The sequence below is a fragment of the Oryzias latipes genome, chromosome 7 (genome assembly GCF_053564925.1).
Source record: "Oryzias latipes strain Hd-rR chromosome 7, Olatipes_Hd-rR_3.1".
Taxonomy (NCBI): Eukaryota; Metazoa; Chordata; class Actinopteri; order Beloniformes; family Adrianichthyidae; genus Oryzias; species Oryzias latipes.
The window spans coordinates 16,769,400-16,781,897 of NC_136243.1; the positions used below are offsets into that span (position 1 = coordinate 16,769,400).

General features: G+C 38.6%; 1 protein-coding gene across 6 annotated transcripts in view; it reads right to left on the minus strand.

Moving 5' to 3' along the window:
• Positions 1 to 11,455, minus strand: part of dlgap4a (discs, large (Drosophila) homolog-associated protein 4a) — a 94,042-nt gene extending 82,587 nt beyond the window's left edge. For 2 of the 6 annotated variants that reach the window (XR_013657467.1, XM_011477408.4), the window contains exon 1: positions 10,939 to 11,455. The gene's annotated coding sequence lies outside the window, so the exon portion shown is untranslated. The remainder of the gene's footprint in view (positions 1 to 10,938) is intronic. The other 4 variants (XM_078950387.1, XM_078950390.1, XM_078950388.1 and 1 more) reach the window with 4 other exon arrangements.
• Between the last annotated feature and the right edge of the window lie 1,043 nt (positions 11,456 to 12,498).

The window sequence follows — 12,498 nt, forward strand, 5'->3', positions numbered from 1 at the left end:
CAGTGGTGTTTACAATGACTGCAGAAACACAGACAGGGATACATAACCTCAATAGCAAAAAAAAAAAGTTGGATTTTTGTTGGATTTTTCTACTATTCTATTTATTCACAATGATTTAAAGCAAACAGCACAGGGTGACCTCCTCATCAAATGATGCCCTGCATGCAGGAATGACACACTGGCGGCTCTAAATGATGTAGGAACAGGCCTGAAGTGGCAAAGCACAAACATAAGATAGTGGGGAAATTGTCAAAGTCAAGCATATTGCATTATGCAGCACATCTCAGACTAAATTAACAAACTAATTTCCTAATAGATCTTCATTTTTGTCCCTATCTCTTCATTGCAAGCTTTTATGTTATTAAACTCACACTGCAAATGATCATGCCTTTTTTTTTCTTGTGTTATGACAAGCTTCTCCTCCCCCCCACCCAAATGCACATTCCCAATTATTCATGTGGATTTAAGTGCTACTTAAACACAACAAGCTCCACTTTATGTGTATATGGTCAGGAATAAATAATATATAGGCAGCGAACTGAAATGTAGAAATGAGGGCAGCTGTCACAAACGCTAACACCGCTGCATAAATTGAATAGTGCAAACATTGTCATGCAAATCTTCTGTGCTGCAAGTATTAAGATAAAAAAGGAGAGCAATTGAGATTGCACAACCTCTCTTTAGTTGGATTCACGCATCAGAGATTAACAAAGTAGTTGGTCAGAGAGTGAAAGACCTTCAGGCAGAGAGAATGTGTTACAGGCTTGGTGCTGAAAGTCTAAACTTGTTATATAAAAGAATGGTAATAAAAGAACAACATCCACGCTAATGCGCAATGACAAAAGAACTGTAATTGGTAGCATAAAGATACGCATTTGTCTTCTTCCTTTTTAAATTGACTGTAAGTTAGTGTTTCATTAATGGCTGGGTTTAAGTGTCTAGAGGGAGATATACTGGAAAGATAAACAAGCTCTAAACTGCCTCAAAGCTAAAATAGACACAATCACTCCATCCAGCAGCAGTTTTGTGTGTATTTGTGTTTGTGTGTGTGCATGGATGTGTGTGAGGGAAAGTTATCATGGAATATACAGGTCCAATGTCCCAATCACATATTTTGACTTTCTGCTTTTATGATCACACAAAAACTCTTCTCTGTAAAGGCACACAAACATAGACAGAGCAACCTTCTACAAAGGATCCACTCATTCATTTAATTATTTTCATATTTGTTTTTAGCTTTTTCCCATAACAACTGTTTTTTTCTCATCATTTATCAATTTAAAGCTGAAAAAGACCAAAGCAAGTATCTCTGCAATGATAAAAAAGATAGGCATTAATGACTTGCATTCTGGGTTTAATACCATTTTCTAAATCCTTCCTGCTGTTGGATTGTAAAGTTATTTACAGATGATAACATTACCACATCTTACTTTTTAAGTCATATTTCTCTGAGTTTTACAGCTTTTACATTGTTCAAATGTTTAGCGGTGACTCACTCTCCAAGCTTTTTATAGCGGGCACAAACAGGATTACTCCAAAGCCAGGACAGGGTGAGATCTTCCAGTCTTCAGCTTGAGCTTCATTTGAGCACCAGAGCAGAAAAGGCTGCAATATTCCTTCAAGAAATGTCTTACAGAAATTTGTCTGTCTCATATAACAGAACAAATGTATGTCTGAAGTGACTAACAAGACATATCTTAAGACAAAATAAAAAAACATCTACCACTTTGTTTTTGGTCTCCTTGATCTGAGAATTTTTAGATTCACTCAGCTGTGTCATTTGTGGAGTTGGCATTGTTTCCACAGGCAGAGAAAGTTTAATAGATGAATCCTAAATGTGTTTCTAAAAACGTGCATTCACCTCTCTGTGACTGCACTATGAACAAGGAAAGTGTCTAAAAATCAAATGTTTGCTGGGTGACTGTGTAGCTCTAAGGCTTTGTCTAGGATTTGACCATAAAAAAGTCATAGTTCGGGAATTAATGTGGTAACCTATTAAAAATCTCTGTCATCTTTAATAATATTTGGTTCATCATAGATTAAAAAAGGGAGAATTTACGCATATGCTAGACAAATTTAAGCAACGTGGAAATACATTGTTGGTGGAAATAAACAATTATGTAGGCATGAAGTAATATTAAGATAAAGAAGTCATTTTGTCTCCTGACTAACCACAGTTTTCACATCTGTCATATGAATTTAAAGGCAGTGTGTCACTGCCAAAGTACACAATTAATTTAATTCATTCACAAGTTTACATATGAATGGCCAGACTATTCAATTAACATATTTTTTAGACTATAAATTGCTCTAGAATATGAGTCGCAATAGCCAAAAAATGCAGGAGAAAAAAAAAATCATATATCTGTAGCAGTTCTGGGAGAAATTTATTTAACAAAAAACAGGAACAAAACACAGGAACAATTTTACTTTGAAAGGCAAATAGGAAAAGGAGAATAGATAACAACAGTAGACTAGATATATGGATATACGTTGTTGCTATAAGTCGCACCCCCAACTAAACTAAGCAAAAAAGGGTAACGCTTTATTTTACAGTACAGTACTTACAGTGTACTTAAGTGGTATTTACATGGTACTTTTTGTGTAACTACTGGGTACTTTCAGGGTATTTACATGGTACTTTTTATGGAATTTACTGGGTACTTACAGTGTGCTTACATGGTACTTTTTATGGGACTTACTCTGTACTTACATGGTACTTACTGTGTATTTATGTGGTACTATTTGGTTCATACCTATGTGGTACATACTGGGTATATATAATATACTTACTGAGTATTTACATGTTGTGCAAAGGTGTCCTGTGTGGGACTTACCACATGTAAGAAGAAGGTAAGTACAAATAAAGTACCTTGACCTTTAGATCTGCACTCGTATGTTTCATGGTAAATGGTAAATGGCGTATACTTCTATAGCGCTTTTCTACCTTCTTCAAGGCCCAAAGCGCTTTACAGTCAGAGACCCATTCACCCAGTCACACACACATTCACACACTGGCGGACCGCTGGCGAATACTGGCGCCAACCTCCCACCAGATGCAAGGTGGGGTTCAGTGTCTTGCCCAAGGACACTTCGACTCATGGGCGTGCAAGGCGGGAATCGAACCTCCAATCTTACGATAGGGGGTCGACCGCCCTACCGCTGCACCACGGCCACCCCGTCATGGTATTTACCATGAATTTACCACAGATACTACCCCTTGAGTACAATGAAACTGGACTTTAAAAGAAAGTCAGCCCTATTTCCACTCAACTACATGGTAATTTCAGTAGTAAATACCGGGTATGTTCACTTGAATATTACTTGGTACTTACCCCTTGAGTACAATGAAACTGGACTGTAAAAGAAAGTCAGCACTATTTCCACTCAACTACATGGTAATTTCAGTAGTAAATGCTGGGTTTGTTCACGTATTACCTTCCCGTACAGTGTACATACACACTTGGTCTTCTGACCTTACTAAATGAGACAATGCAAACTTTTTGGTAAAGGTGAAGTAACTGCATTGTAAAATCATATTCTGGCCTGATTACTTCTTGTAACATTACTCTTGCAACACCATTAAAATATGTTAAGTAAATATATATGAGCTTGATAAATACCTATTTATACAACTAAGTTTGTATGGTTGTGAAAAAGTGTTATTACATAATTTGTGATTAAAACAAAGGATAATTATTTGATTCCTTGTAAGTGAAAGTAAAGATTGATTTAATTCCATCAACTAAATGTTTAAACCTCGCTTTAATAAATGTAGAAAAGTTTTATGTTAACTCTAAATTGATCTTCTCTTAATCCTAACTTCTTGTTTCTATAACTACTGAAAATAATGGATGAATTCCAGTGTATCAATCATGGAAACAGATGCTGTGTAAATGATCAAACGTTCATAATTGATTTTGTTTGGACATTCATTCATTTGTCACACAGGAAAACAATATCTACTCAAGTATATTTATGCCAATGGGCAAACAGCTCCGAAGCAAAATTGACTATTGCAGGAATAAGGTCTGGCTAGTTATCGCGTAAACTGATCAATAACTACAGGAATAGACACCATTGCACCTCCATGCTTAACATTTAAGTTTGGGCCATAACAAAGTTTTCTTGGAAATGTAGTCAAATAAAGATGTATTTTATAAATTGAACTACTATTTTACTGCAGTAGGCTTTAAAAAGCAGCAGACAATCTGATTAATTTCATGGCAAAAACACAATTTTCATAAATGTTACTACCAAAATATAGTCTTTTTTGAATGTTGTATTTTAAAGTTTGTACACACTATTATTGGACAAACAGACCAGATCTACAATCTGAAATCAAGAAGGTCGTCCATACTTTAGTTTTGGTTAAACCTTTTTTCTGTTTCTGCTGGCACATACAGTTCAGCAAATTGGTTTATTTATCATAACAAATGTAGCGGCTCGTTTTGGTCAGAGGTCGGCATTATCTGTGTTGACTCTCCAGCCCTGACTATAAAGGTTTGTGTGCATCACAGGGCAGAGCATAATCTATCAGAAAGATGAGTCTGAAGTGGGGATGGCATTATAGCTTGGTTTTCCATGGGATGCCAAGTCCATATGGTACTCAGGGCTGAGACACAAACACACACATGGGGTCGGGTCTTGGTTTCAGTATATGTTTCCTTGATCAGAAAAGCCAGAAGGTCTGGTGTTAATCCTCAGAAGACTCACTGTTAGATCCCATGTCTCTGCATGCTCACCTCCTGCACATAAACTACAGATGAATGTTTTAGTTTAAAAGGTTAATGATGCCATTATCATTTTTGCCCAGCAATGAGGGGACAATTTATCGTAGCAGATATTTTCAGATGCAGTTTTTTTGTGCGTATATTGCATCTATTAAAATAATTAAAATAACTATGTGGTATTTATTCTTTGTTTGCCGCATGCTGTTTTTGTTTACTGCCTGGTTCCATGATAAACAGCCTACATTACAAAAAGCATTTCTCTGTTTCCTGCATAAGTGAACCTGCAGGAGCAAAGCTTCCAAAATGATAAATTTGCTTGAAACAACATTCTATGTCTGAAAAGAGAAATTACATGGAGTCCAAATACACTGCCATCTACAAATGCATTCAAAATGAACTGAAGCAATAAAAAAAGTGGAGAAAAAATAACTTTGTTTTAATATCCTTAGAAAAATCTGCAGTGCTTACAACTGGTTTCCCCTGGCTGCTGCAGAAACACGAGAACAACATGAAACGCTGGCATAAATAAACAGCTGTTGGTGGGCTCATCGCTGCTGTAGACACATAGGACATAATTAATCGCTGGAGAACGCAGACTCATTAATAGCTGTGTGTTGATTAATTGTCCCTGCGGAACATTCAGCTTAACGCACAGATTTGTGTCGGGGGAGCTATCCCGCGATGCAGCACAGGCACGGACTCACTGGAAGATGACACATACAGTCAGACAGCAACACACTTGTCGGGGGCTTACTGTAAAACACTTTTTCTATTTCTAGCTCCTATGTGAGAAATGTATTGACAAACGCCATGAGAATGGAAATGTTCCGAGAAAAAGAGTCCTTTGCAAACTATTCGATTTGCTCCGCTCTTATTCGTGCTACTATTGTTGCACCACACAAACTGCAGGTAAGGGGAAGCAAAGGGAAGTGGGGGGAGGGCTTGTTGAGCACACTGACCTGATGCTGGAAAAGGTCACTGACTCAGCAGCACGGCAGCGTCAGTGAAGGCAGACTTTAATCACCTGCAGCCGCTTCGCCAAGCCCTCTGCATGAGATGGACTCAGAGCCGCATTACCAAGGTCATCAAATCTCTCTCAGCTGATGAGATATAGAATGTGAAGAAGCTGTCTGTTAAGAAATGAAATCACGCCATTTCAGCTCTCCATCTGAATCATTTATCTCCTAAATTGAAGGAGGTTAGGAGAAACTATACACGAGTAGATGGAATGATAGCAGAAATCATTCCTGCTCAGAGTTTTTTCTGGTGGTTTGCTGCCATTGGACCATAAAAAAAATGCATTCAATTAGGTCAAATAGAATTTAGCTTCCCTCGTGTTCATACAAATTCACAAGTCAATTTAAACTAAAGTCACAAACAAATTTAAAAAAGAGTTATGGCGCACACAAAGAAGTTGATGTATTAGGATTTCAGAGGTCTTTTTTTTGCATCTTTTTAAAAAAATTACCTTAACAGATAACAGAGGAATCTTTGGTTGTGCCAAGCTTAAGCTACATTCACATCGTGCATGTACCGTGCGTTCATAAATGTGCAAAACGGGCATCCTTGAATGCGTGTTTGACATATGGTGTTCACACTGGACTGTCGCTACCAGATACTAGTTCATGCACCCACATGATGTGGCATGTCAAATGTCGAAGTGGTAAAAATCTTGCGAAGCTTGCCACAGGTTTTTTCTTTTACAGCTCTGTTCCAATATATAAAAGACTTGGTGTCATGGAATTTCTACGGAGCCTCTAAAGGGCCATTGAAGAAAAAAAAAAAGTGGAAGTCTAAAAAAATTTGAAGTAAAAGAAAAAATTGAAGTTAAAAAAAAAACAACTAGTGGCTGTGCACCTGTTAGTAATGGGTTCGCACCAGTTACTAGGTAATTTACGTACAGAGAAATTTTCCCAAGTTACCTGGAAATGGCATCACGTGAGCTAATTGAGTTTTACTTTGTTTTTTGACTTGTCTACAAAGAGATTGCAGCTTTCCTTGATTACCATTACAATTACATCATCTCTGAACGTCATCTTAAACAAGTTTTAAAGTCATGCGTTTTGTTTCAAAAAAGGGTCCAAATTATGTTTGGCATTTGGATTCTTACGACAAACTAAAGCCATTTGTTATTTGTATTAATGGCTGTTAGTAAATGGTGAAAAAAACAAAAAACAATTGAAGTAAAAAAAAAACTAACTTCTACGGAGCCCCTAAAGGGCCATTAAAGAAAAAAAAATTGGGAAGTTAAAAGAAATTTGAAGTAAAATGAAGTAAAAGAAAAAATTTAAGTGAAAACAACAAAAAACTAATGGGTGTGCACCCATTAGTAACAGGTGCGCACCCAAGGGGTTAGTTTTTGTTTTTTCTTACTTCCAAATTTTCTGTTCTTCAATGGCCCTTTAGGGGCTCTGTAAATTCCAGCTGGGCACAAACTGCAATTATTAATTTCACATCCATGATCAATTTTCAAAAGGTTTGCACTACCAAATCCAAGTTCTTGATTGGTCAAAGTTCAACTGGTGTAACTTTCAACATGTGTTCAATGGCTGCAAGTTTTGTACACAAAGCCTCAAAACGCTCATAAAAACTACTTGTGAACACAAAAGCCCAAAACGTGCCTATACGTGTTTTTTCATAAACCTTTCATTGAAAGTGACTGCTTGAACGCACATTTCAGAGGGTGGAGTGAACTTAGCATTAAACCCCCAAACTTAACCTTCTTTTGTACAAGTGCAAATGACCAAATCACTGAAACGCAAAAACACATTAAAGATCACTACAACAAGGTGCAAACACAAATTACAAATACATAGAAATCAAAACGATATTTCAGAAATAAAATGTAATTCTAAAAAAAATGAAAGGTTAGTTATGAAACGTCAGTGGACATCACTCACACTTTAACTGGAAGTTATTTGACATGGCAGGATCTTCTGACAGACAATATTTCTTTAGGCTCCTGGCCATGGCCATTGCAAAAGTTTGATAATTGTTCGATCAACTATTTACCACCGTTTGGTCAGAACAATGTTCTGCTTTCACTCTTCTTCTAAACTCAAACGTCAATCAAGTAGACGTTCCCATAGAACCTGCCTTTTCCAATTTCCTATTTTTTTTTATGTTAACATTTTTATTTTTTGGAAATTATTTTTGTTTTCCGAAACGTGGTTTCTGAAATTTTGTTTTGATTTTTGTAATGTAATCTTGTTGTTGCTTTTTTTAATTCTTTTTTGTGCCTTTTTACTTGTTGCGACCTTTAAAATGTTTTCTAGTTGAGTGTTTTGTTAATGTGATTTGCACTTCAGGGCCACCGTAGAAAACACTGCTAGTTACTGGTGCTTCCCTGCAACATGATGGGTTACATTCCATCCACACCCAAACAATGTTTTCAGGGCAAGTTTTTGGTTTGCTGTTTTTTTCCAGGGATTAAATGTTAAGCCACGGGGCTTCTTTAGCTCATGCCAGGCCCTCCAGCAAATAAAAAAATCATGTGCATGTTAACAAGGCTAAGATTAGATTTTCATTGGAGGGGGTCTTCGAGGCTTTATGACTTAATGTCAGCTAATTGACTTGTACAGGTCTGGAGTATGCATTTCATGTTAGAATAAAAAGTATTAAAGCATGCAAAAAGAGATGAATGCATTCACGGAAATCTATTAAATGTGCCACTTATGTAAACGCAATGTTTTATGTGGGGTTGATCTGTGAGAAACTCCAGCGCTCCTCATTGATCTTAGCTTCCGCACATCATTCAGGCTAGAATGACAAGTGATATGACTGAAGAGTGAAGCTGCTAAATGGTAATTACCTTCTTTTTGTCCTCTGACCTGACAAATACACAGACTCAGATTCTAGAGCAAGTGGTTCAGACATTCTGGCATATTAATAGTACAAGTAAGGGAAAAAAACATAAAAGGAGAAAAGAACAGGGCTTTAATGTTGTCCAAGCTAAGTGAAATGCCAATTAAGCCCATGTCTTGAGACATTTTTGTTCTCTTTTTTTCCCATGATTGAGCTTTTGCACCCCTCTGCAAGTTGTCATCATTCAGGCAGCCTTGTGCACCCAAAACCTAAACACAAACACATCCAAATACAACATTTTTGCACTTACAGTATGTTATTTTGCTTTTTATTTGTATCTCTTTTTTGTCTTTTAGGATTGCCTCTACTGCAGTTTAGAGCATTCATATAAATTAAATATGGGGATAAATAAATCCAAATAAAAACACAGCTTGATTGTCTGCCTCAAACACTTCACTGTTTACTTTAGCATTATACTAAACAGAGTAATGCGGCTGATGGTTTCTGGCATATTGAAAAGCTAAATAATTGATTGAATGAATGAATAAATAAATAAAAGAAACACCAGAAAAATTCCCTGAACACAAATTGAAATTAATCAGTATTTACATTAGTGTTAGCAGAAAGTCTTGACCGAAAATCCATATGTAGAAAGATTTTTTTTAATATAGGCAAAAGGTCTGAAGACGTTAACTGTTCAAAATCACATGATTGTGGATGAAAGATTCAAGATGTTTGCTTTGGGATTGGACAAATAAACAAAACTCCAGAAAAAGTTGATGTTTGATGAACATATGAAGGTGTCCAATTAATTGTTCCAGCGTGACTGAACAGCATTTCATAGTCCCATTCACAACTTTCTCATTAAAAAGGCCCTGAAACAGCATGGATCCCTTGAAGTTTCTTAAATCTGCCCACACTCTTTGCTGGGGACAGACTGGGGGGACAGGCTGCTTGTACAGAGTGTGCTTTGCATTGTCTTGATGAAAAATGCATGAATGGAGCTTAAACAAGCTGTCAATTGGCAATGGATGGACTAATTCAAGACAAATTAGATCCAGTTTAAAAAAAAAAGTACTGTCACTTAATGGCTGTTTTAACTTATTTGAAGGATCTGTTTGATTGATCCATAAGGACGGTTTGCATAGCAGCTGTCTAAATGTTAACTTAATGGATTCAATGACTTTTGGTGCAGTTTTTTTCAGTTCCACTGGGTCCTTATGTAAAAAAAAAAAAATCAAAAGAGTGCATTATTCTGTGGATACAGTAATTTGTCTAATCATTCCCAGTCGAATCCCTGACTAAGCCAGTCTTTAAAACACTCACCATGCTGGACCTGATCCAGCTGGGTTTCCTTCAAATGATGTGTGGCAGCGTCATTGCTGTTGGCAGCCTGGTAGCAGATGTGACACTGACACCATAGTGAACTGCTTCAGACTGCCACAAACAGAGCTGTTTGACACCTCACATCTACTCCTAGTTGGTTTTGGAGGTTTCTGATCAAAAAAGCGGTGTGTAAAGGTAAAAACATCGTTTCCGATGACTACTGGTCTGCTACATCCTGCCTGCATCGTTCAGACGGATCCATCCATACCATCCACTGATTTGTTGTCTGATGGTGCTGCCGTTAATCAGCCTTCCTACCAATCAAATTGCCATTTAATTGTAGGAATCCCAGCCGGACAAGGCCGGCCGAAACTGCGAATCAATCACCCTCCCAGGATGCAACCTCGTCCTCAGCTTCTCAGATGATGAGTGCTGGATTCAGAGGACCAGCAGGATGCTCTTGCTCCCTCCAGAGGACTGGCGCCCTCTAAAATGTTTTCCATTTTTTTAATTAAGAAAAATATGTGAGTGATGAAACTTCATAGGTAGAAAAGCTCTGATAGTCTGATTGCTTTTGTTTTAGGGGTCAAAAAAAGAGAAGACATTCAAGCAGGCAGAATTTTTTTCCCCTTTTTATGCCCTGAGGAATTCCATACCTGCACATTTAGGAGCACACATTTATTTATAAAATAAGAATAAAAACTGCACTCAGGAGGCATTTTCTCCAATCCTTAAGCTCTATCAACCCGCAAACACAAGCGGTGACGACTTTGACGTCCACAGGTTACACACACACACACACACACACACACACACACGGCAGAAAACATGAATTAAACCTTGCAGGGGGCATTGTTTTTGACGGAATGTGTCAGGAAGCAGGATTTTCAAAGTACAGGGTCTGAAATATAAGATGATGTGGCTTGATAAGTCACACATCGGAATATCGCAGACAGAGGAACAAACCATTGAAGTCAGATGGATTGACGATGCAACAATGCAGCTGATGCTGAAGTGGAGCTGGCTCTCCGCGCCTCCGTACACGGTTTAAACCCAAACATAAGCGCTAGCCTACCTTTGTCATGGTTCTGGAATCAGCTGCAGATGGGTGTCGGTCACACCGGAATAGTTATCCAGCTCCTACATGCCGTAATTTCACCGTCAGCCGGCTGTTTATCTGGTAAACAAGACGATCCTGAAATATTGATGGAAATAAAAGTCTCCCCCTCGTTTTTTAATTTGTTTTTCTTTTAGTTTTTTTTTTATCCCTTACGTGAAGAACACAATGTTTCTGCGTGAGGCTCCTCTGCGCGGCGATCGTCGCCGGTGAGCAGCGGGCTCCACCGCGCAGTTCGGAGGCTGACGCCGGTGATGCCGCAGCGGCGTTTGGTCCGTCGAGACGCGGGATGAGAGGGGTGGTGGGGGTGGGGGCATCCGAGGGCCCACGACGAGGCAGCCAGCTCCGCAAATGAACTCATCCGACCCAAAAAATAAAAAATAAAAAACGGGCTTCTCACTCATGAAAAGGTGGTGGATGAATCATAATGCGCAGAGAGAAAGCATGCCCTCCCTTTGGTAGGAGTGACGCTGATGTTCAAACATGAGAGGAGAGGGACTTTAAAGAGATGGAAATGTACATTTAAAAAAATGCTCTTTTTTGGGGGGTTGGTGGGTGCTGACAGTCAGGGGTTTCAATTCCCTCCAAGGCCCTTAAATGCTTACAAAACTATGCTATCAACATATCAGTTAATCTAAGTCCTCCTTTGATCTATTTAGTATATGTCATGAGTTTTATGTTGAATGCCATTCATCTGCATTTACCGGGCTTGGGGCAGACACAAGCAGTAGTTTGAGCCCTTTTGAGGCTGCATTTATCTTTTTTTTTCTTTTTCTCTGGCTCATCTCACGCCCCCAGCTGTCCCCCAACTCCATTGGGATAAAGCCCATCTGCTGGACTATTTAAACATGTAGTTGTAGAGTTAGATAAGCTAATTGTTGGTTTTTGTGATAGTAAGTTCATAGTCATGGTTACCCAGCAATGAGATCTAAACTTAATTTTTACAGTTTCACTTTGCCCTTCTATAATGCTATTTTTGACCATATAAATAATAATGGATTGGATATATCTGCGCTTTTCAAGACACTCAAAGCGCTTACATTGTGTCCATTATTCATTCACTCCTCATTCATACTTGGTGATGGTAAGCTACTGTTGTAGCCACAGCTGCCCTGGGGCAGACTGACAGAGGCGTGGCTGCCAGTTCGCGCCTACGGCCCCTCTGACCATCACCGGGATCATTCATGCACATTCACACACCAGTGGGGCCACACTGGAGGCAAGGAGGGTGAAGTGTCTTGCCCAAGGACACAAAAACATTTGGCTGGTGGGAGAGGGGATCGAACCGCCAACCCTTCCATCATTGGACGACCCGCTCAACCACCTGAGCCACTGTCGCCCAAATACACTGAACATCCCTAATCAATAGAATTATTTCCATTGAACTTGGTTATTGTCACAAGAGGCAGAAGGCTGGATCCAAATGCAGCAGGTTTACTGGCTCAGCTAAAAGCTCACAAAGCTAAATCAGGGTCTGGCAGGCAGGAGTCAATAACAGGTACAAAATCATCAGAGGAG